The sequence below is a fragment of the Eucyclogobius newberryi genome, unplaced genomic scaffold, assembly GCF_026437365.1.
Source record: "Eucyclogobius newberryi isolate DKJ021-1_F unplaced genomic scaffold, fEucNew1.0.hap1 SCAF_5, whole genome shotgun sequence".
NCBI lineage: Eukaryota > Metazoa > Chordata > Actinopteri > Gobiiformes > Gobiidae > Eucyclogobius > Eucyclogobius newberryi.
The window spans coordinates 10,878,575-10,904,413 of NW_027316167.1; the positions used below are offsets into that span (position 1 = coordinate 10,878,575).

The 25,839-nt window shown below is 41.8% G+C and overlaps 1 protein-coding gene across 1 annotated transcript in view; it reads left to right on the top strand.

Moving 5' to 3' along the window:
• LOC140380978 (SHC-transforming protein 1-like) overlaps positions 1–25,839 on the top strand; it is a 170,981-nt gene that overhangs the window by 58,516 nt on the left and 86,626 nt on the right. The gene's annotated exons all lie outside the window — the stretch shown is intronic.

A 25,839-nucleotide genomic window follows, 5' to 3' on the forward strand; every position in this document is an offset into this window, starting at 1 on the left:
TAAACCAGGTCTAAACCAGGTCTAAACCAGGACTAAACCAGGACTAAACCAGGTCTAAACCAGGACTAAACCAGGACTAAACCAGGGTGGACAGGCTGCAGATGTACTAGGACTAAACCAGGACTAAACCAGGTCTAAACCAGGACTAAACCAGGACTAAACCAGGACTAAACCAGGGTGGACAGGCTGCAGATGTACCAGGACGAAACCAGGACTAAACCAGGTCTAAACCAGGACTAAACCAGGACTAAACCAGGTCTAAACCAGGACTAAACCAGGACTAAACCAGGACTAAACCAGGATGGACAGGCTGCAGATGGTCAAGGACTGATGCAGTTCCATTTGCAGATAGTGACTGTGGAGCCAGGACCACTCAGAAGGGCAGAAGGAGGGTCATCTAACGAGAAGGAGGGTCATCTAACGAGAAGGAGGGTCATCTAACGAGAAGGAGGGTCATCTAACGAGAAGGAGGGTCATCTAACGAGAAGGAGGGTCATCTAACGAGAAGGAGGGTCATCTAACGAGAAGGAGGGTCATCTAACGAGAAGGAGGGTCATCTAACGAGACGGTTCCTCCAGGCAGATGAAGAGCAGTTCATTCACAGTAGAGAGACTTCATCCAAATTGGTTCCTGCCAGACATGAGACCTGTGCACCACCCGCAGCCATCTTGATTCTGGTCGCTAATGTAAACAAATGTAAACTCTGCATAAACTGCTCAGATACACTTATATCAGTGTACGCTGACGGGAAACATTTGTGAACCAATATTGCGTTTGTGCAAAGTACAAAAAGTATAAACAATATGTCTATAAGAGCAATAAAAACACCTGTAGTTGATTGGACGTAAGATAAGTTAAGATAAGATAAGTTTAATGCCGTACTGCGGAACATTCCAGTCAAACTAAGAATCTTCTGGAAGCCAGATTCAAGCCAGATTCTTTAGAAATAAAACAAGAATTCCTCTTAATTGTAGAAAACAGGTCATCCAGGCTACATTTCTCTCAGTGCTGGGTTATGGTGATATTATATATATGCATTCTACAGCAACAGTCTAGAACCTCTGAACCCTGTTTTTCACTCAGCTCTGAGGTTCAGCTCTAAGGTTCAGCTCTAAGGTTCAGCTCTAAGGTTCAGCTCTAAGGTTCAGCTCTAAGGATCAGCTCTAAGGATCAGCTCTAAGGATCAGCTCTAAGGTTCAGCTCTAAGGTTCAGCTCTAAGGTTCAGCTCTAAGGATCAGCTCTAAGGATCAGCTCTAAGGATCAGCTCTAAGGTTCAGCTCTAATGTTCAGCTCTAAGGATCAGCTCTAAGGTTCAGCTCTAATGTTCAGCTCTAAGGTTCAGCTCTAAGGTTCAGCTCTAAGGATCAGCTCTAAGGTTCAGCTCTAAGGTTCAGCTCTAAGGTTCAGCTCTAAGGTTCAGCTCTAAGGTTCAGCTCTAAGGATCAGCTCTAAGGTTCAGCTCTAATGTTCAGCTCTAAGGTTCAGCTCTAATGTTCAGCTCTAAGGTTCAGCTCTAAGGTTCAGCTCTAATGTTCAGCTCTAAGGTTCAGCTCTAATGTTCAGCTCTAAGGTTCAGCTCTAAGGTTCAGCTCTAAGGTTCAGCTCTAAGGTTCAGCTCTAAGGTTCAGCTCTAAGGTTCAGCTCTAAGGATCAGCTCTAAGGTTCAGCTCTAATGTTCAGCTCTAAGGATCAGCTCTAAGGTTCAGCTCTAATGTTCAGCTCTAAGGTTCAGCTCTAAGGTTCAGCTCTAAGGATCAGCTCTAAGGTTCAGCTCTAAGGTTCAGCTCTAAGGTTCAGCTCTAAGGTTCAGCTCTAAGGTTCAGCTCTAAGGATCAGCTCTAAGGTTCAGCTCTAATGTTCAGCTCTAAGGTTCAGCTCTAATGTTCAGCTCTAAGGTTCAGCTCTAAGGTTCAGCTCTAATGTTCAGCTCTAAGGTTCAGCTCTAATGTTCAGCTCTAAGGTTCAGCTCTAAGGTTCAGCTCTAAGGTTCAGCTCTAAGGTTCAGCTCTAAGGTTCAGCTCTAAGGTTCAGCTCTAAGGTTCAGCTCTAAGGATCAGCTCTAAGGTTCAGCTCTAATGTTCAGCTCTAAGGTTCAGCTCTAATGTTCAGCTCTAAGGTTCAGCTCTAAGGTTCAGCTCTAATGTTCAGCTCTAAGGTTCAGCTCTAATGTTCAGCTCTAAGGTTCAGCTCTAAGGTTCAGCTCTAAGGTTCAGCTCTAAGGTTCAGCTCTAAGGTTCAGCTCTAAGGTTCAGCTCTAATGTTCAGCTCTAAGGTTCATTACAGGAGAAGGATACAGAACTCACCACTGTGGTTTATACTCTAAAGTAGAACGTGCTCATTGGATGGCGCTGCCTTTAATTTACTCATTTGAAGCGTTCCTGTTTATTTAACCTGTTTGCTGAACATCAGATCAGGGATTTGCAGAATAAGATCCCAAGACCTTTTTATTTTTTGAGTCTTACAGAATCAACACAGAAAAAAGGCTTTTAGGAACTTTGCTCCCGGTTTATGGAATGAAACTCAAAGGTTTTATAAATTAAAAGATTGTATATATTTGAATGAATACAAAGCACAAGAAAGACTACCCTCAGTGCCAGTGCTCTTCTTTTAAATGATTTTATTCCATATTGTGTGTTTTTGTACATTAGTTTTGTTTTATTTAATTGTTGACGATCTTATTTAATGTTTTATTGGCATCTGTATATCCTGTGTTTGATTGTTCAACTAGTAATTGTGTGAATGTTTTATCAGGGTGCGCTTGCCTGTAGAAATAAAGGTTATGATTCAATAATAATAATAATAGCGAGTCTGAAAGGCGGCAATCATTTAGATGATATAACGTCCTTTGGAAAGAACAAAATGTCCTGCCTTTTATAACCCTAACCCTGTAGTTCAGTCCTCTTCAAACATGTGATTCTTGTTATTAGTTTTTCAGTGTATATGTCGGTCTTCTCTTAAATGTTAATGCTCCTGGATTTGTTTACAACGTGCACTCTGAACAGAATCCTACGTTTTAGAACACACATCGCCAACTTCCAATCGCAGTACATGTCACAACCGTACGGATCACTTTGAACTTGAAGCATGAGTATGTGAGTACTTCGAATGCTTAAAGATCTTGATGATTGGCTTAGGTCCAGCTCTTAGTTTGGCGTTTGAGTTCTCACATTCTTACATTTTAATAATACAATCTTGAGATCACACATATGAGTTTAGAACAGTCAAAGAAATCTATCAGATTGTCTTTGTTGCTGTTCAGAGAATATGATAAGTAAATAAGTTATACGAGCAAAACAAGGGAAACAGATATAAACACATGAAAAAATATGCTATCATGAAGTGCACTGATAAAAAATAACCATCTTGCCTTCTTAACAGTTTTATTATTTCATCTGCGTCACACAATATGTAAGAGATAACGTTTTACCTTGATATGTTTCGATAAAACTACAAATGAATGTAAACTTTGTGACCCTAAACAACCACATGTCTTCTTGGTTAAATGCAAGTATCTAAGTTCATAAACAGCCCTGGCGAATGTTCTTAATACACTGACTGCGAGGCAAGTGCAGGCTCCGTGTGTTTTCCCTCCGTCTTCTGACCACCTGGTGCCGGTTGTAGACGTAAACTAAATCAAACCCAGCCGCTCGCTTTGGGCTCCACGCCGTTTCGTAGTAAAGAGAATGAAGGAGAAGAAGAGGGGGGAAAGAGGAAGGGGGAGACGTAGCACTCTCCTCTCAGCACTGTACACAATAGTCATTAGCCATCCCATCTGCTCGCCGCTTGCATGCTAAGATGTAATTTTGAGTCTGCGCTGCATGTGCGTTCGGGGGAGTCGGGGGAAGGCGATGGTGGCGGGCCCGTTGTGAAGGAGGTTCTTGTGTTGCGGAGAGGGTTATTATCTCCATGTCATCATCAACCGCAGCCTGATAGCATTTTTCACTGCGCCCCTCGCTCTCCTCCTCCTCCTCCCCTCCTCTCCTCCTTCCCTCTCTCCTCCTCTCCTCCTCCTCTTCTCCTCCTCCTCCTCTCCTCTCTCCTCCTCCCCTCTCCTCCTCCCCTCCTCTCCTCCTTCCCTCTCTCCTCCTCTCCTCCTCCTCTTCTCCTCCTCCCCTCTCCTCCTCCTCCCCTCCTCTCTTCCTCCTCTCTCCTCCTCCCCTCTCGCCTCCTCCCCTCCTATCTTCCTCCTCTCTCCTCCTCCTCCCCTCCTTCCCTCTCCTCCTCTCCTCCTCCCCTCCTCCTCCTCCCCTCTCCTCCTCCCCTCCTCCCCTCCCCTCTCCTCCTCCCCTCTCGCCTCCTCCCCTCCTCCCTCCTCCCCCCCTCCCCTCCCCTCTCCTCCTCTCCTCTCCTCCTCCCCTCCTCCTCCTCCTCCTCCTCCCCTGCCCTCCTCCCCTCCTCCCCTCTCCTCCCCCCATCCCCTTCTCCTCCTCCCCTCTCGCCTCCTCCCCTCCTATCTTCCTCCTCTCTCCTCCTCCTCCCCTCCTTCCCTCTCCTCCTCTCCTCCTCCCCTCCTCCTCCTCCCCTCTCCTCCTCCCCTCCTCCCCTCCCCTCTCCTCCTCCCCTCTCGCCTCCTCCCCTCCTCCCTCCTCCCCCCCTCCCCTCCCCTCTCCTCCTCTCCTCTCCTCCTCCCCTCCTCCTCCTCCTCCTCCTCCCCTGCCCTCCTCCCCTCCTCCCCTCTCCTCCCCCCATCCCCTTCTCCTCCTCCCTCCTCCCCTCCTCCCCTCCCCTCTCCTCCTCCCCTCCTCCCTTCCCCTCTCCTCCTCTCCTCTCCTCTCCTCCTCCCCTCCTCCTCCTCCTCCTCCCCTGCCCTCCTCCCCTCCTCCCCTCTCCTCCCCCCCTCCCCTTCTCCTCCTCCCTCCTCCCCTCCTCCTCTCCTCCTCTCCTCTCCTCTCCTCCTCCCCTCCTCCTCCCTCCTCCCCTCCTCCCTCCTCCCCCCCTCCCCTCCCCTCTCCTCCTCTCCTCTCCTCCTCCCCTCCTCCTCCTCCTCCTCCTCCTCCTCCTCCTCCTCCCCTGCCCTCCTCCCCTCCTCCCCTCTCCTCCTCCCCTCCTCCCTTCCCCTCTCCTCCTCTCCTCTCCTCTCCTCCTCCCCTCCTCCTCCTCCTCCTCCCCTCCTCCCCCTCCTCATCCTCCCCTGCCCTCCTCCCCTCCTCCCCTCTCCTCCCCCCCTCCCCTTCTCCTCCTCCCTCCTCCCCTCCTCCCTCCTCCCCCCCTCCCCTCCCCTCTCCTCCTCTCCTCCTCCCCTCCTCCTCCTCCTCCTCCTCCCCTGCCCTCCTCCCCTCCTCCCCTCTCCTCCCCCCATCCCCTTCTCCTCCTCCCTCCTCCCCTCCTCCCCTCCCCTCTCCTCCTCCCCTCCTCCCTTCCCCTCTCCTCCTCTCCTCTCCTCTCCTCCTCCCCTCCTCCTCCTCCTCCTCCCCTGCCCTCCTCCCCTCCTCCCCTCTCCTCCCCCCCTCCCCTTCTCCTCCTCCCTCCTCCCCTCCTCCTCTCCTCCTCTCCTCTCCTCTCCTCCTCCCCTCCTCCTCCTCTCCTCTCCTCCTCCCCTCCTCCTCCTCTCCTCTCCTCCTCCCCTCCTCCCCTCTACCCCCCTCAGCCTCAGTCACGAGATACACAAGCTCCTTGCGTTTCGACCGCACGCACCGCCGCGGAGGAAATGTGCACTTTGGTCAGGGTATAGTCGCGTTGGGCAGTGCTCGAGTTGTTGCCGGACGCTTTTACCTCTACTTGAATCATATATATATATATATATATATATATATATATATATATATATATATATATATATATATGTTTAGTGTAAAGCTGCAAAATATACTCGTACTGAATCGCGGTTATTATTTAGGTGATATAAACAAGACCGCATCCCGTTATTGAAAAGAGAATGGCTAACCTTTTAGTTTAGTTAGTGAAATGTTAGCAAATCTAACATTTGTAATTCATACAGAAAATTCTTGTAAAGATATATTCATATGTACAAAATATATACATTTGAAAAAGTCAGACTAAAACTCACGATGTGCTCTCTAATCCTTATAATCCCTCTAAAATAAGTACTTAAAGGATTGGATTTGAAGAAAATGAATTTATGAACTATTTGATGAAAAAAAAAACTATACATTGTGATATTTATTGATGTTTAAAACTGTTAGACCCATTATTGAAAGACATTGTTTTATAAGGCCTCTAATGTATAAATTAAACATTGTCTTTCCTTCTTCACATTAGGGACCATTGCCATGCTGTGCCTAGTTATATTCATGCTCACTTTGTCTGAACAGATCAACATCATGAGTAATAATCACACAACAATCACAGTTCCATTGCGTTTAATCATTAAAACATTGGGAAAAATTGCATCTAATAAAAAAATGAATTGTCAGAGTTTGTCATTCTTTCCCATCCCTGACAAATATGAAGACGATTTTCCACATTATATCAACATTGTTTCAACTCATACAAAACTTTTGAAACGAAACAACAACAACAACATCTAAACTCTGACATAAGAATATATTTCACATACAATTTTTCGAGCATTAAAACGTTGCTCCATTTTTGGCTCAAAACACCGTAGACGCCGTGCTCTCGATCCTGGTGCCAGTCGCTGTTGCGTGTGACCACATAAGCACGTGCAGGTTGTTGGAGGTTCCCGGCGCGGCTCTGATTAGGACTCATGCCCTGGAACGTTTGTGCTTATCCTCCGCCGCCTCTTAACCGGTTACAGATTGTAAAAGTCCTTATTTCTATATTGGGTTACTCTGTGGAGGTTCTTGACCCCTTTTTGTGTGGGTCGTATCAGAAAAGGAGAAAACAACACCAAGGCAGACAGCGAAATGCAATTACAGGCAGAAATCATAGACCATTCTTTGGTTTCATGTCTGAATATGGATGAACGTGCTTTTAGTTTTTCAATTTGCATCTTATTTCTGACTCACAAATCAATAATACACTCAATTGAAAGGAATTTTGTTTGTCGTTTTGTTGCTAACCCTGCATGCTCAAAGTAGGGGGCTTCTAAGGACTAAATCAGGACTCAACCTTGTCTAAAATATCATGACCAAGACTTATCCATTGCTGGAGGGCTGAACTAAACCAGGGCTAAAACTCGACTTAATCTGAACAAAAGAAAGATGGAATCAGGACTAAACCAGGTCTAAACAAGGTGCGAATCCAGACTAAACCAGGAACAGAACTTGTTCATTTTAAATAGTTTGCAGCGTTCCAAATATATACCTCATGATAATATAACACACACAATATATCTGTACTGGGGCAAAACCAACCACATTTAAACCGTCTCTAATTCAGGACTCAAACCCAGATTTAGAACACTCCAGGACGAATGAGGGATTACATCGATATGTTTTGAGGTAATGCTTAAAAAATTAAAAAGTCAAAGTGTTTCACACAGATTTTGAGAAGCGGTAAGTTAAAGCATTAAATGTAGTGATGTTTGTAAAGAATTGTGCTAATCTTTGGTCAACTGGGGCAATTCAAATCCAAGTTTTCTTGTGAATTTTTGTATAAAATATTTTTGCTTGCTCAAAGCTGGATGTCACCGTAAACATTCTAAAAATAAGCCTTCAACCAAATGAAATGTACTTTCTACTTGCCAGTTCAGTCCTGCTCTCAAATGTTGTGCAGTAGAAGTAAATATTATCCACCGTAAAATGCACTGGTCACAGTACTTTTACTTTTGTACCGTATTTTCCGGACTATAAGTCGCACCGGAGTATCAGTCGCCAGCCAAAAAATAAATAATGGAGAGGAAAAAAACATATGAAGAGTATGAAATGTGGTTGCAAGTGTGAAAATAACAAATAATATCACATATAAGTCGCTCCGGAGTATAAGTATAAATATAAGTATAAGTCGCAAAACTATGGAAAAAATACAGTACTTTGTTACTTTCCACCAGTTTGATGTTAACCTTTGAAACCGTTCCTACCCTCCATCCCTCCTGGACAAATGAAGTGTAAGAGTTTTATCTTTTTCCATATCTGTTTCCAGCAGTAACCGAACAGTCAGCCACATTACTCTCTGTTTTGCCTCATTTCCATCGTGTACGCGGCCGTAAGCTACCGTGTAAATATGCGGTCAGCCGACTTCCTCAACATATAGACAGTTTACTTGTAGATAACACACTGAATTATGCCTCTGTGTTGTGTACAGCCTGCACTACAGTCACACGGTTTACTGAGCGCGAAGTGTTTGCTGTTTGCAATCACACTTCTCTGGCAGCGGCCCTACCTTTTCTGTGGTCATGGCTAAACTTGAGCCACATGCTGCAGCGACACAGGTAATAAATAGATTGTGGTGCATCTAATAATATTCATTAGATTATAGTTAGCGTGACTCTTCCGCTTGTAAATATCTGTTTGTATCATAGTTTATACAGTGTCAGCCGATGTAGCGATGGCTTTTCTATCTCAAACAGATTCTACGTAGTTTGTTTGGCCCATTCACACCGAGGAAATAGTCCCAACTAGAACTGCGTCGAAAAAAGTATATCATCGCAGTTATTGTTTTGTAGAAAATTCGAATATCGAGTGCTTTGTTTATCATTTAAACTGGTAAAAATGTCAACAAAACAGATGATTAAAATCAAATGAACAGAAACTTGATAGTGTAACCTTAGTTACACTATCAAGTTAGTGTAGCTCTAAGGTTAGTGTAACCTTGTTCAGAGCAGTCAAGCCTTGAGAGGCAGGACAAGACAGGGTTAACTCAAACATGCATGAATCAATCAAAATACAACTTGATTAAAATAATGATGAGGAAACAGTGTCATAGAGGTCAAGTTATAGATCTATTTTTTTTATATTGGAGACATAAAAGACATGCATAACTTCTTCAAAACAAATCATGTTTCTGTCATCAAACTCTCAACTTAAACCATGTTAACTACAGAAATGTGTGCAGAAAATGTTGCATTGAAAACCTGGTTTGTATCTAAATTGTATAAATGCAGTGCTAACCTGGATTGTGATTCTATTCAGTATATTAAAAACAAATGGGAAAGAGAAGATAACCTTGTATTGGCGGACGAAGAGTGAGAAAGAGTGTTTACACTTCCAATGGACGACCACAAAATCACATGTCTGGAGGGAATTTGTAGGAAACATGTGTTAAATGTTTTCATAAAACACCATGACAAAGTGCCCAGGGAAAAATGCTGACTGTTAGAGAAACTGTGGCAGCCAGAAGGCAAACTAATATCACGTGTTTTGGGACTGTTTCATCAAAAATATTGGACTTTTGACATTGACATTGCCATCCCCTCTGAAATGTCAAACTATGTACTTCAAAACTCCTGCCATGCACACAATAAATGGATACCGTAGGAACAGTCTCCTGGCAGCGGGAAAAAAGGCACATGACACAGACCACAGTTTTATGCTTCTATTTTTCAAAAAACTGAGGTGGAAAAAATGAAAATAATAATAATTCTAAAAAAGAACAACTTGGTTTGTTATTGGACTTCTCTCCTTGACCCTGCCGTGATCTGTGCCTCTCTTCTCTGGTCTTTTTGGATCATCAAAAAGCGGTTAGCTGCGGTGAAGAGCTGCACAGGAGGAAACAAATGTGGTTTTGATGTGGGTCTGCTCGAGCGTCTTTTTAAATGTTTCTGTTTATAGTAATCCACGGAGACGCGCTTATTTCACTGAGTTTGAGTTTATTTAAATCAGAGCGGTGTCGACAGCGCGGTGCAGATCGCATCTCTGAGGAGAAAATACTCTGCTAATTTATGCTCCGTCACAAGACATAAAACTTCGCAGAGTTTTGGCAGTGGCCAGTGGAATCTTGTACACAGGAATAGAAGTACGCAAAGCCTGTATTTGTATGTGCACTGATCTAGAATATGTAACGGGGATTCAAATCTAATTCATTTTGTCTTCTGTTTTTGACCAACTTACAACTAGGGGATGAAAAGAGGCATGAGATTAGGTCCACAAGGATGAGACAAGACAAGATTTTGACATAATAATATATAAAATGTGCAATCCTGTCGACAATTTGGTCCTCACAATTTGTTTTAATAAGTTTTCGATTCTTATAGTCAGACATGCATTTTAGTCACTAAAATATAGGTCTAGCTATAAGAATCCTAAACTTACTAGAACGTAAAGACCTAATGAACCTATTTGGACACACAAATGTGCATTTATTTTATTAAATAGTTTTGCTGTCATTGTTGGACTGCTTTTTGGAGCTACATCTTCAAGAGGCGTGACTCACAGCTCTTAATCCTCTCAAATCCAAATGTAAACACATGGGAAAAAGGTCATTTTCCTCATGTGTACACATTCTTGCGAGATCTTGTCCATCACATACAAATAATTTACAAAAAGTAGTAATAATACTATTATTACTTATTGACCAGGAGAGGCCTTTGAGTTCCTTTGGACTACCTCACCCAGACAGACGGAGCACACAGAGAACATGCAAATGCCCTGGTCAGCCTATAATATGCAGACCGGTTGTATTTAGAGGAATATTTAGAAATGATGTTTGTTTTTCATAAAGATCACTGCATGTTTACTCATGGGTCATTTGGATGTTCACGGCGCTGTCTTTTTTCTAGCACATGACGCAAGAAAATGTGTAAATCAGGATTTTCTATGGTGCAATATGTAACCTTTTTCTATATGGAGAATCTTTTGCATATGACATCAATCCTCTATCCATCTTTTATTTATACAATTGAGGTGTTTTTATTGTCATATTTATCTTTCTGACCGGGGCCACCTCTCAAAAGATCTGACCTGCAACTTGGGCCTCTGGTTTTCTCCATGGACAGAATCCGCCAAAACATTAAATATGTAACATTTACTACAAATACATATTTAAAATAAAAGATAATTCAATTTCATTCTTTTAAAGAGTCTGAAACCACTCCAAGTACCCCGCGCCCATATAGAACCACCGCTCTAAACGGCACACACCAACACGAGGAGGCTGTGCAGAGATGTAGCAGGTGTTGTGACGAAGAGATGCTGCTTAGACGGGCACAGTCTCATGCACAGTCCACAGCCGTTTGTTTCGAAGGCAGTTACTTGTCCTATACGTCTGATAATTACCCTCAACATAAACATGGCCTAATCCTGTCCCGAGTGTCCATCCGTCCTCACCAGCGGCATAAGCACGGCAAAACAGCACATCAAAGTACTGCCTCAAATGGAAAGTTACTATTCGCGAGTGTCTATGGAAAGTCTGGGTTCACACAAGTGCAGTGCTGTCTGTGGAAGTGCATAAACAGTGGTCCTAATGGAGGAGGATAGGCTTTTATCTGGAGGAGGAGCGGGTTTAGACAGTCAAACAGTATTTACAAACGCAGGGACAGACATTATAAGATTGTCATTGTTGTTGTAGCTCCGGTCTGGTGTAGTGATCTCACAATATCAAAATGAGTGCTATTATTGTTGGAAGGAACATCACTATTTTATGATCATTGACACCATGATCAGACAGTGAAATGCTTAATTCATCTTCATTGTCTAATAGATGATCTTTTCGCTATTTGTTCAGTTTTTGGATTGGTAAATGTGACATAAACTCTCCCTAAAAAATCCTTTTACTTTTTACTTTTACTATTTTGGAGTGTAGATTGAAATGAAATGATTATTGATCTTTTGGCAAGGCAAGGCAAGGCAAGTTTATTTGTAGAGCACATTTCATACACAAGGCAATTCAAAGTGCTTCACACAGCAGGAAAAATGCATTCAAATCACAAAGAAATTACAGAAATAGAAATACAATAAAATTAACTAAATTAAAAATTATCAATCCAACTGATTTTCTAAACTAATAAAATCATGAACAAAAGAGAAGAGTGCAAAGATAAAAATTAACTACAATAAAATTAACTAAATTAAAAATTATCAATCCAACTGATTTTCTAAACTAATTAAATCACAAACAAAAGAGAAGAGTGCAAAGAAAAAATCCTTTCAGTCATATGCGCAGCTAAACAAAACTGTTTTTAGCTTAGATTTGAACATTGTCAGAGTAGAACCTGTCTCACATCTTCAGGAAGACTGTTCCAGATTTTAGCTGCATAAAACTGAAACGCAGATTCCCCATGTTTTGTCCTGACTCTGGGCACCAGCAGGAGGCCGGTCCATGTTTAGTCCTGACTCTGGCACCAGCAGGAGGCCGGTCCATGTTTAGTCCTGACTCTGGCACCAGCAGGAGGCCGGTCATTTGTGTCATTTTTTTTTAGTTCTTATTATATTTTTTGCTTAATAATCACGCTTTAGATTGTAGATACTGAGGATAAGGCGGGGGAAATGCCTTGCCTAAAGACAAAACAACAGTATGCACATGTGGATTTAAATTGCAGGGTTAAATACTTGGTCATGGTCATGGGTGAATGGTTTGTCACTGAGCTTCTGGCAACAATAGATAATGACAAAAGAAATAAATTAAAGAAAGGTAACAAAGGTAATGATGTGGCTCTGGCACTTCGACCCCCGCTGACAGGGAATGACTAAAATAATGTAGTGATGGTGCAGATCTAGACTCCGGTGGTGAGTAAATATAAACCTGAAAATGAATGGATTATCTGTAAAGGTGGTGCTGGGGTGGAGGAGGGCTGCGTGAGTTTAACATCACACTGGAGAAGGGGAGAGCCGAGTTTATACTGGCGGTTTAGTGGCACTGATGAAGATGTATGCTTAATTCATTAGAAGATTGTACTGTACACATGGGATATATACAGAGGAGACAGGGATTGTTGAGTCTTCACAGAGTGTTGATTGTAACGTTCGAATGATTTGTCGTAAATCTATCTTTTATTCTAGATTCACAGTGGTTTACAATATTATTCATACCACTGTAACTTTTGTGGCCCGTAGGCTTTATTAAACAGGATAGGACAGTGTAAAATGGAGGAGGAAAGAGAAGGGAGGACATGCAGTAAATTGTGGGAGTCAGGATTCAAACTCAGGACACTGGTATAAGCATGATGAGACTCAACCACTCGACCACAATCTTAAATAAATTATATTGGCATTTTTTGTGAAAGAGCAACACAAAGCTGCACACAATTGTGAAGTTAAAGTGTTTTAAATTTAAAAAAAACTGTATTACAGGGTGCAAAGGTATTCAGAGTCAATACTTTGTGGAACTGACTTTTGCTGCAATTACAGTTGAAAGTCTTATGGGTTTTTTAATACCTGCTTTGCAAATCTATAGACTGGAATTTGACATGAAAAGGTTTATTTTAAAACCATTCCATTGTAGCTCTGGCTTTATGTTTAGAGCCATTGTCCTGTGGAAGTTATAGCTCTAGTCTTTTTCTTTTTGCCCTGTATTTGGCTTCATCCATGTTCCTTCCACTTTGAGCAACTTCCCTGTCCATGTTGAAGAAAAGCAGCCCCACAGCACGATGCTGCACCACCATGTTTGACAGTGGGATGGTGTGTCCAGAGTCAGGTAGAATCATCATATAATCATGTATAATTTTCCTTTCACAAAAACTGCAAATGTATTTCTTCTTTGCATAATTGTCCTTGTCAAAACCTGCACAGGTGTGAATGATCACAAATAAATCCCATTACTCACATCTGATGTAACTGTTTACATTTCAATAATCTGATTTCTCAGAATCAGTTTTTTGGTGTGCATGCAAACATAGCCAGTGGCACTGGAAATGCCTTAACTAACATAATCACACAGTCAACAGATTGGTCAGCTGGTTTTGTTCCGGCCTTTAGAGTATTATTATTGTTAAGAGCCATTTAAACCTAATTTAAGTATTACCCACAATTGGAAACAATTTAGTGAAATTTCGCTCCTAACTACAGAGAGCCTAGTGACATTTACGCTCTCACTCAGAAAACCTGCACTAATCAGGCAAAACATGTGGCCTCCATTTAACATTTGTGCGGCTTCACTTCCCGGTGCTTTACCTGTCGTTTGTTTATGGAGCTGCAGTTTTGGAGATGCAAAAACCTATTACAATTTAAGTCTTGTTTTTTCTGCTCCCAAATGGAAACATTTACTGTATATTGCACTTAAAAAATAGGATAAAAATGATTAATTTCATGTAATAGATGGTTAAGACTTGAACATCTCCAAAGGACAACAGTATCTAAAATCATTCATCCCTCCATCTTCTTCCGCTTATCCGGGGCCGGGTCGCGGGGGCAGTAGTCTACGCAGGGACTCCCAGACTTTCCTCACCCCAGACACTTCCTCCAACTCCTCCGAGGGGATCCCGAGGTGTTCCCAGGCCAGCCGAGAGACAGTAGTCCCTCCAACGTGTCCTGGGTCTTCCCTGGAGCCTCTTTCCAGTGGGACATGCCCGGAACACCTCCCCAGGGAGGCGCCCAGGAGACATCCGGAACAGATTCCTCAGCTGGCTCCTCTCGACGTGTGGCCAAGCTCCTCACCTTATCTCTAAGGGAGGGTCCAGCCACCCGGCAAAGGAAACTCATTTCGACCTCTTGTATCCGCGATCTTGTCCTTTCGGTCATTACCCAAAGCTCATGACCATAGGTGAGGGCAGGAACGTAAATTGACCGGTAAATTGAGAGCTTTGCCTTTCGACTCAGCTCCTTCTTCACCACAGCAGTCCGATGCAGCGACTGCATGACTGCAGCGATCCGCCTGTCGGTGCAGCATCTCACATTCCATCCTTCCCTCTCTCGTGAACAAGACCCCGAGATACAAACCTTCCCAAAACCATTTCACACATGGTAAAAATGTATACTGTTGAATATGGGTGGTATTTATCTCATTATGGGGACTATAATCTTTAAACACTCAATTCATGAGGGTGAACTGAGTGAATTATCTTTTTATGGGGACAGAGATCAGTGTCCTTGGGCAAGACACTTTACCCACTTGGCCTCCAGTGTTGATGTACAATGGTGTATGAATGACAGGGTGTTTGCGAGAAGGGGAGACAACGGATAGAAATGAGCCCATGGCCACAATCCAGCATGTTTACTACATGTACTGTATGTTCAACATGCACTGAGCCAGACTACTTCTACTTTGGAGCACTTTTGGACTGTCCCGATCCACTTCAAAGTGAACCAGTTGAAACGTGGCTATTGTTGCTTGGCGTGTTCACTCACTTCAGATCTAGATATTCATTTATTGTATAGGCGACTAACATTCACTAACCACTTTCACCAAAATGTATATCCACAGTATGTCCAAAATAGGCATTTAGAACATTGGGTTTGGAACACATTTCTAATCTTTTGGCTCCTTTTTACACAGCGCACTCATTGCCTCGGAGTGACGACAGCACCGACTCTCAGTTCACAGCTTTTGTTGAGAACCTTCAAAGCCTTGGATACAAAAACTTGGCGGTTTAGAGCCGGCAGAGAAATGAAGAGTTGTAAATTATGCTGCAGTTTGTCTGGATTCAAGTTATGTCTAAGGCTTTTCCGTGCAGCGATTTGCCAAATACCCTCTGCTTCTTTTCTGCTATGTTTCAATATATGGCCCACACTTTTCAATATGTGGTTGTATTTTGTAACAGAATGTAAGTCCTTGAGTTTGAATTGTCCTAATGTCTAGGTTTATTGCTATTTTTTTTTGTTCATTAATAGTGCAAATTAATTGTAACGGAAATAAACAAAAAGAATAAGTAATTTCTAATATTATAAATTTCTTGCTAATATACGTTTAATCAGTTATAGTTTATTGTGTAGTACTCTTCAATCAGGTCAGCTCGCTCTCTCAACATATAAACTTTCACCTGGAAATGACATTGTCCAATCTGCACCTAAATATGTTTTATTCATTTTTAAAATTTCTATAAGACATTGTAATTCCAAACGCCGTTTTGTTCATACGCATTTCCCCCGCACAGACATAAAGATCAGCCCTTAAAGTAGCACCAAACACACAGAACTTTATAATCTTGTACTTGCACAAGATTTTGACAGATCGTACCGAAGGATTTGTGGATGTCTAATGCGAAGTCTGTTTAATTACAGTTTTAACTCCAATAATTTAGGAGACGTGTTTTACACCAATTTTCAGTCAGATCTAGTTTAACATAATCCCCTCTGTACATTTGTTTGTACCTAGTATATCAACAAAATGAAGAAATACATTTAATTTTTGTGTCCCAAATGTGTGCAATTTTGCCCCTTTCAACTTGTAATATTTTTTGTGACTATTTAAAACTATAGGAGAATTTTTGTCTTTGTCAAAACATTTTCAAAGCAACATTTTTAAATATTTTCAATGTTCAAATGCATCCATAACAGAAAACTGAAACTCATGAATACTTTGTTTCCATTCCAAAAGCAGTTTTCTTCTGACCCACTTCTCGGGCAGCCTGATAGGAATAGGATCAGTCACAGGATCCTGGAGGACAAATCTGGAGGAGTCAGTGAATCCAGGGGAACCAACCAAGGACAGAAACATCAAGAGTGACCTCACTATATTATCATCGCACCGAAACAGTGAAATATTAGTCCTGTTTTTCATGTAGAGTATTGTTACATAGTTAATGGGCACAACATCAGGTGAGACAGAATCTGAAAATACTGCCAATTCCACTTGACCTGATCTGAAGCTAATTTGATTGCTGTCACTCAATGAGCTTCTTGGATATGGACCTTACACCACAAAAAATAGATGATTTTAAGTTCAAGTTAACCACTTTTGAGTGCAGACGCCGCTGACATCTGTGAAAATAGATAAATCCAAGCGTATGTAAATAGTTACCAGAGTTGACCTTGAGGAGAACTTTGATCGAGGCACAGAAATAGAACCATAGACAGATGTGGTGTGTGTGGAGGTGCGAGACACTCATGAACCTTTTAACAGTTCAGAGTTATGGAAAAGTGAGGCTTTTACTTCCCCTGGTGTTAGCTGTCTCCTGCAGCATCAATCAGTGCAGCCTGAACGGTCCTCAGAAGGTAAGTCCATCCTCCACCATCAACCTGTCGCTCACTGACTGCTCTCTAATGAAAACATCACGCAGGCTTCACTGTTGCTATGCACTGTCTGAAGTACAAAAATATGGGGGTTGGAATCTGGACTATTCGCAGCCATGCATTTAATTCAAATCATTAACCCATTTTTCCATGGGGCTGAGGGAACCTGTCAGGAGCAGTGAGCGGCCACAGCTCTGAGGTGCCTATCTCCAGATGTTGAGCAAAAGGTTCATCATCAGTGCTCTGCTGGAGGATTAGAGTTATGACCATGCTGAAGGTTGATGTGTGTAATTAGAGTATTTGGACAGAGTGTATGTTTAAAGAACTCAAACTGGCCCCAGACTGGGATCATGCTGCTGTGAGGCCTCTCTGAAGCCATATCAATTCATTTTAGAAAATATGATAATCCAAAATAGAATAGGATATGCCTTGATAAATATCCTTGTATCCAAACGTTTGCATAAACTAGACTAAGACGCTCTTTAAAACCTAATGTATAACAAAAATAACCATTTGACTATTGGACTAATCAAGGATATTTTCACTGTCCTGACGACATGGCGGAGGCAGAAGCTCAGTGGTAGAGAGCTCGTCTTCTTATCCGAAGGTTTGAATCCCGATCTAGACATAAGCATCTTTGATAGAGGGTTCAAATCCACTGGCCCACAGGTAACTCCATCAGATGAATACTGTCCTTGTGTCCTTGGGCAAGACACTTAACCCGCCTCGCCCCCAGCGTCTGCGCACAATTGGTGTTTGAATGTGTGTGTGAATGGGCGAGTGGTAGAAAAGTACTATATATATGTGACCACTGATCATTTACGACTACTGGGATGATCATGGTTGATAGAGAAAACAGCATTTTCACTGCCAGCTGCGTTAGAACTTCTGCCTCTTCTTTTCAACTAGTCGGGCTACTTACTCACAGCCCTGCTCAAATTAAAAACTACATCAAGGTCCTCAGACTGTCAGGGGATGTTATTTATTTCACCATTGATTTTAATCGAAACTAGACACCTGGACATTCATTCACCAAATAGGAACATCCACTAATAGGAACAAAAAGGAACAAATAGGAACAAATCCACTCTCCCATTGGTCAGTGGATTTGATACAAAGAGTTCACTCAAATGACAAGCTTGGATTGAACCCACAAACTCCAAGCTCAGAAATGAGGTCTTAGTCGATGGACATTTGTTTAACACCATTTTATTTAATAGTATATAAATAAATACACCACACAACCTATTTTTATAAGTTGTAATGGGCTTCCAATTGTACTTACTGACATCTGTGAATGTTTGCAAATCTATGAAGAAAAAGGTATATTTTGTAAACACATCTCGTCATTTAATGCATTTTGTTTCATATTTTACAGCTTATGAAATATGAGTGAAAGAAGACGAGGATGAAGTAAGCGGTGAATCCCAGACGTGACCCAGAGCTGGACCTGTGGATCACATCTGTTTTCTGTCTCATCTGTGAACCACAATAATAAAAGCTGGACATCTTTAAGTGGTTAGCATGCCATCCCATTGTCAGGGCAAGTCCCGTCACGAGCGTGGGTGGGATCGCTCTCATAGCTGCACTTATAAAACAATAATACCAGATTTTAAACTTCACTCTTCCCAAAAAAGGACCTTTGGAATTGCAGGTAACACTTGATGAGAACTACACTGTCCATATCCCTAATAAAGTATGGACAAAGACTTACCTCATAATGAACAAATAGTTTATTCAAAATGATTCAGGTTTAATGACGACTTCATTAATACAACAAACCTAAAACCATAGTCTTTAAGTCTAATTAACTAAGTCATGCTTTATTAAGAGAAATTAAGGTGTAGTTATTATAAAGCTATACCAAATTGCGTTGCGATTAAAATAGATTATTTAACATGGTTTTGGTTAACCAATGTCATATGTATTTATATGTACATTTTCAAAAAATTGGCTTCAAAGTGCTTACCTTGAAATCAATTCATCAGACGGTTCCTTTTTTTTTTTTTTTTTTTACTTGGAAGCACATAAAAAGTCTTATTTACAATGTTGGCCTGAGAGTGCTGGAGGGCACCCAAGTTGAAGAGAGAGATGGGAGTGAACATAGAAACAATTAGCTTTAACTAAAATACACAGTATTAATTTGTCAAACATTAACACAAGTCCTTAAATTGTCCTTTAGTTTAAATTTAAAGCAGGAAGATAAATTATAGACTCCAGTTTTAGTTCTGAGCCGATGTACAGGAACACTATCAGCAGAACTAGACTATTGGCTTCAGACTCTTTGCAGACCAGTCAAATATCCAGTAAGAAACACTCCTTATCTTCAGATATCTTTAAAGCAGGTGCCAAAACAATAGCCTGGGGGCCAAATGTGGCCCTCAGACAAAAAATGTTTGCCCTCAGGATTTCTGCTAAATTGGCCAAACAACCAAAAGTGATACTTTTTAATGTAATATTGAAAAGCTATTCTAACCGAAATAACAACAATGTAAAGTTATACAGACCTAATATTAATGTTCCACGCCTCATTAAAGATGTGGAGACTCATCAAACCTACATCAACTGCAAAATGTTGGCCTTTTCAGTGAAAAAAGTGTGGACACCCCTGCTTTAAAGGTCTAGTATAATGTAGTAATGGTTGAATGCACATTGGCCCCTCAGCCTAGTGTGTGCAGCTCAGAGCAGCAGCAGTCGCGTGTGAGAGCCGAGCTCGCGTGTGGACTTGGTGTGAACGTGTTTCAGCTCATGGAGGTTGGGTTTCATCTGTAATAACAGCCCCTCTGATGGAAGTGGTTGCATAAAATTGAGACACGCTTCAACATACCTTGTAAAAACCCAGAGAGCAACGGAGAAATCAGTAAATAAATGAGGAAAACAAATGGTCTAGTCACGCAGCGGTGCAGACGTGAGCCCATGACCTCAGGGCACATTGTGCAAGTGCAGAGTTGGTGTGTGAGGCAGGTGGGCACATCAGGAGTGCACGGGCACACACACGCAGCTGTTGTTAAACAAATGTTTATGAAGTCAGAAATCAAAGCATGCTCACACATTTATATGCGGTTGGTTCAGTGTGAAAAATATTTTGGCAGCTTGTATTAAATGTGTAATAAAGGTTAGTGTACGCACATGCGGATGAATAAAATGAGCTCTGTAATTAGGCTGTATGAATGAGCAGATAATCAGAGGTGTTTAGTAGTTCTAATATGCCCTACAGACTGTGGAGGGGTATTTTCTTTTACATTATGGACTGATAATACATCTGTGTTTATCAAAACATCAGCATGACTGATGTTAGTCAGAACAGTTTTATTGCCGTTGCCAATGAACAATATTCACATCAAGCATATGCCGATATGTTGCTACATAAAATAAGAAGTAATCATATAAAGCCTAATCAAACTGAAGATGAGACGCTCTGTTGCCCTCTCAACATAAAAGCTTTCACCTGGAAACAACAACATTGTGTTACACCTAAAAAGGTTTTAATATTTAATATAATCAACTTGCTTCCATAGAATGATATGGGATGTTGAACCATCAAATGATTTCCCTCCCTCAAACATAAAGATCAGCCCTTAAAGTAACAAGTAAACCAAACTTTACAATCTTGTACTTGTACAGATTGAAAGATTTGCTGGTTTTATCAAAGCTTTAACGCCAAAGAATTTAGCAAAATTTGAATTTTGACACAAATTTTCACTATATACCCAATTACTAAATAAGATATACAACATTATTTTGTATTCACTATTTCGACAAAATGACCAAGGAGTTTAAACCTCTGAGTTATTTTTTCTGGGTCCAACTCTCAACTCTTATGTAGCATTTTGAAAACTGATGTGAATAATGTGCAATTGACTTGTTGATTTAACATGCACTGCCATGAACAACCAAACAATTCCAAATGTGTAATTTCAAAAGACAACTGTAAAACTGAATATATTCTGTTAACATAACACTTCGTCTGCTTTCCCCAAAAACATCCACAATGCATTGCTCAATAGCAGAGACGGGTCAGTTACATTTACTTGAGAAACTTATTTAAGAAATTGTACTTTTCAGAGTAGTTGTTTTTAGCAGCTTTCACCTACTGATTAATATGTTTAGTAAAGTAATAGTCTCTTACTTGAGTAAAAGTTGGGATTACTCTTCCCACAGAGTAAATCTACAAGTGACCAAAATGCTTTATGTTGCTGATGTGAAATAGTTTATTAGTGTTTCTAGCTCGGCGGCTTCCTGATTATGAAGTAACTGTAATATGAAGTTATTATGTCCAGACAGTTACTCTTAAAGTTACTCTTATTTGAGTAATAGTTTTCCCAAGTACTTTTTTTTTTTTACTAATTACGTGGATCATGATTTGCACGAGCAGAGAATGTGAATAATAGCAGTGTCTCCTCTCTGATGCAGCAGGCTGTGGTGATTGGGCTGCGCTGGTATTTGAATAACCAACCCTAATGCGTTATAATGACAAGGCTGCGCGGGTGATGACAGGTGAGGCATCACTGGACTAACATATTCCTTTTGTTTCGAGACCCACAGATTTCCTCTTGTTGTTGATTTTCAGCTGAGGACACGCTGTACGATTGTTGCGTCCCCTTGTTTACGCAAATCCAATCCATTTAATGAGACGCTGACAGACACAGCACAAACCGCCGCGGCACAGCCCTTGTGTCTCACGCACGGAGCAGACACGGACGGCGGAAAATATGGCTCTGAAATATGTGCAAAGCAATCAAGAAAAAACAGAAATGTCAGTTCAAGTGCTTCATAACAAAAGTAGGAAACACTTTATAATAACTACACTTTTAATAGCCTTAATGCAACATTTACACAAGTAACTACCTAATTAATACCCTAACTCTAAACCCTAACCCCTTAATTAAGTTAGCCTGAATAATTCTTCGTAAACTTGTTCATGCTTTATTAGGCTGATTAAGGTGTAGTAATTATAACGTTTTGTGTAATTATAAACAGTGTATTTATATTATCAAAATTAGTAATATGGAAAAATAAAATGCTGGCAATTTCTTGTTTTAATTGTTTACTCAAGTAATGAATAAGATGTTTTGCATAGTTACCTTCAAACCTAATGGAGCAAATTACAAATTGTATTTAAATTCAGTTAAATAATATTAAATGTATTTTTGTAATGTCCAAAATCACAACAGCAGTTGCCTTGGTAGGATTTTAAGAATAGTTGATTAAACCAACAAAAGTTTAGAGATATAAACAATGACAAAATCAAAAGCTAATTAAACAATGTTCACAGGAATTTTGCAAATGGTTAAATGTCTCTGTCTTTAGACCCTCCTCCACCAGGAACAACCTGTGGGGAAAAAGTCGAAACCTCTCAAAGACAGGCTGCAGATGGTCCAGGACTAAACCAGGACTAAACCAGAACTAAACCAGGACTAATCCAGGATGGACAGGCTGCAGATGGTCCAGGACTAAACCAGGACTAAACCAGAACTGAACCAGGACTAATCCAGGATGGACAGGCTGCAGATGGTCCAGGACTAAACCAGGACTAAACCAGAACTAAACCAGGACTAATCCAGGATGGACAGGCTGCAGATGGTCCAGGACTAAACCAGGACTAAACCAGAACTAAACCTGGACTAAACCAGAACTAAACCAGGACTAAACCAGGACTAAACCAGGATTAATCCAGGATGGACAGGCTGCAGATGGTCCAGAACTGACATGCCTCCAATTGCAGATAGAGACTGTGGAGCCAGAAACACTCTGGGTGGTTCATCTAGTGTAGAGAGAGTAGTAAGTAGTGAGGGCAGTGGGGCTGATTTAATTCAAAATGACATTATAGTGTTAAGGGTCCAGTTTCTTGAATTCACACTTGCACATTCACCACATAAAAAAGGGACTAAAGCTGAACTCAAAGTGTGAACTTACCCTTAGTCTCATCTAACCTTCTCCAAACTCATTGTTTGCCTAATTAATTAGTCTTTGAGGAATAACAGCTCTAACTGAATAAATGCTAAGACAGATCCATAGATTGACTTTGGAGCAATAACTTCTCCATTGAGACAAACAGGTGACCGACCCTTTATCAGAAAAGTTACACGAAAAAAAGCTTTTTATGTCAACCTTAAATGAAGGTTGATAAATAAATTACCTTGATGAGTTTTAAGGATAAAAGGAAATCTTTGTGGCTCTAAACAAGCACAGTGCACATGCACATGTTTGTATTGCTTTTGGCTGTTCTCTGTTCGGTTCTCTGGCCTGGTTAGTTCCTGGACAATTATGCTATCGTACTAATTAAGATAAGATAAGATAAGATAAGATAAGATATTCCTTTATTGTCCCACATGGGGAAATTTCATTGGTGCAACGCAGGTAGATACAGAGGTAGATACAGAAGAACAGAACAGATCACTTATAGGAAGTCTGAAAAACACTTTCAGTAGAAGATCTCCTATAAATAAATAAAAACTCCCATAGACAAATAAATAAATAAATACATAAATACCTTTGCATGTGATCACGACAGTAATTGCACATGAATATGTGTCACGACAGCACATAGATTGCACATGAATTTCACAGTAATTGCACATGAATTGCACATGAATTCCAACAGCAATTGCACATATGACAGAATTGCACATGGTTAGGTCAGCGAGTGTTCAGTACTAACAGTGTTTGTTATAAAGTCTGACAGCAGCAGGAAGGAAAGACCTGCGAAACCTCTCCTTCACACAGCGAGGGTGGATCAGTCTCTCACTGAAGCTGCTCTCCAGAGCGGACAGAGTGTCCTGCAGGGGGCAACACTTATGGTCCAGCATAGATGTGAATCTAGCCAGGACCCTTCTGTCCCCCACCTCCTGCACCGAGTCCAGAGCACAGCCCAGGACGGAGCTGGACTTCTTGATGACTCTGTCCAGCTTCCTCCTCTCCCTCTCTGTGATGCTGCTGCTCCAGCAGACCACACCGTACAGGAGGGCTGATGCCACCACAGAGTCGTAGAAGGTCTTCAGGAGTGGCCCTGTCACTCCAAAAGACCTGAGTCTCCTCAGGAGGTAGAGCCGACTCTGGCTCTTCCTCTACAGTGCGTCTGTGTTATGAGTCCAGTCCAGTTTGTGGTTCAGATGAACATCCAGGTACTTGTATGAGTTCACTCTCTCAATGTCCCGTCCCTGGATGTTCACTGGTGAGGGGGCAGTGGGGTGGCGTCTGCGGAAATCCACCACCATCTCCTTGGTCTTCCCCGCATTGATGAGGTGGTTGCGCTGACACCAGTCCACAAAGTCCTGCGCCAGTCCTCTGTACTCCGCGTCATTGTCGTCCGTGATGAGTCCGATGATGGCAGAGTCATCAGAGAACTTCTGCAGGACACAGCTGTCCGTGTCATGTCTGAGGTCTGCAGTGTAAAGGGTGAAGAGAAAGGGCGCGAGGACAGTGCCCTGGGGCGCCCCCACACTGCAGGTCCGAGTGTCAGACACACAGTCCCGTGCTCTCACAAACTGGGGTCGGTCTGTGAGGTAGTCCAGGATCCACTCTGCCAGGTCATACTCCACACCAGCCGTCTCCAGCTTGTCCCTCAGGAGCAGCGGCTGGATGGTGTTGAAGGCGCTGGAAAGATCGAAGAACAGGATCCTCACAGAGCTGCCAGGCTTTTCCAGGTGAGAGAGAGAGCGGTGCAGCAGGGAGATGACGGCGTCCTCCACTCCGATGCCAGGCCGATATGCAAACTGCAGCGGGTCCATGGCTGAGCTCACGGTGGAGCGGAGGTGGTCCAGGACCAGCCGCTCCAGTGTCTTCATCAGGTGGGACGTGAGAGCCACTGGCCTGAAGCTGTTGAGGTCTTTGGGGCGCGGTGTCTTAGGCACAGGTACCAGACAGGAGGTCTTCCAGACCTGTGGTACCACCCTCAGCTTCAGGCCCATGTTGAAGACATGCTCCATAACTCCACACAGTTCATCTGCGCAGGACTTAAGGAGCCTGGGGCGGATGCCATCAGGTCCTGCTGCCAACCATGAAATTGTAATCGACAGTTTGCTCCAACAGATGTCACCAATATATATAATCAATATAGAACAAAAGACTGACTCGAGATGTTGTTTTAAAATGTTCTAATACCCATGTTATAGGGAAAGTCGTTATTTCCAACATGGTACCAGATCTAATATATACATAGACAGAGTTTCAGCCAAAGAACGGCAGTGTTTGAGACCAAATTCGGACTTGGACACTTTTATAAAGCACTTAAAACCTCCAAATCCGCCAGTGAAAACATTCTTCTCTCCTTTTTGCTGCTGGTGATTCATGTCTGGATTCTGTAAATATTTTGGCCACACTGACAGCTTCAGATGATGGATCAGCTCTTTCACCGCACTGATTGACCTTTTTGGAATAAACCTATGACACATACGTTGATGACACATAAACTGGTTGTGTAATTTTGGTACTTTGAGTAATAAAATTCACAGTAATACCAGGTAACTCTAGAGATTTGGAGAGAACGTGCTAGAGACAAGAGAAATAGCGGCAGCCAAAACCCAATTCAAAATAAATAAAGCTAGTGTCACCATGGTACAGATGGTAACAGACTTGTTCTGATTATAAGATTCTACTCAAAAACTAATAACAACAAACTCATTGGGAATGCACTATTTACAGCTATTTTATTTTCTGATTTTTGTATTTCTGAGCTTTATCTTATGTTCAGGTTCAACCAGTGTGAAAAAGCTAGAATATGTGAAAATAAAAGATCAGTTCATGATTATGTTAGGTAGACATAATTACTATCAATAGTTGTGTCCATGCAGTGCATTGACATGCAAACACACTGTAATTCTGCATTCATTAGTAGACCAGTGAAATATTATTATTATTAATTAATTACAATGACTTCTAAACTGTTCTACCTCTATCCAAGGCCTTTAATTATTGAAATTACTGGCCTCGATT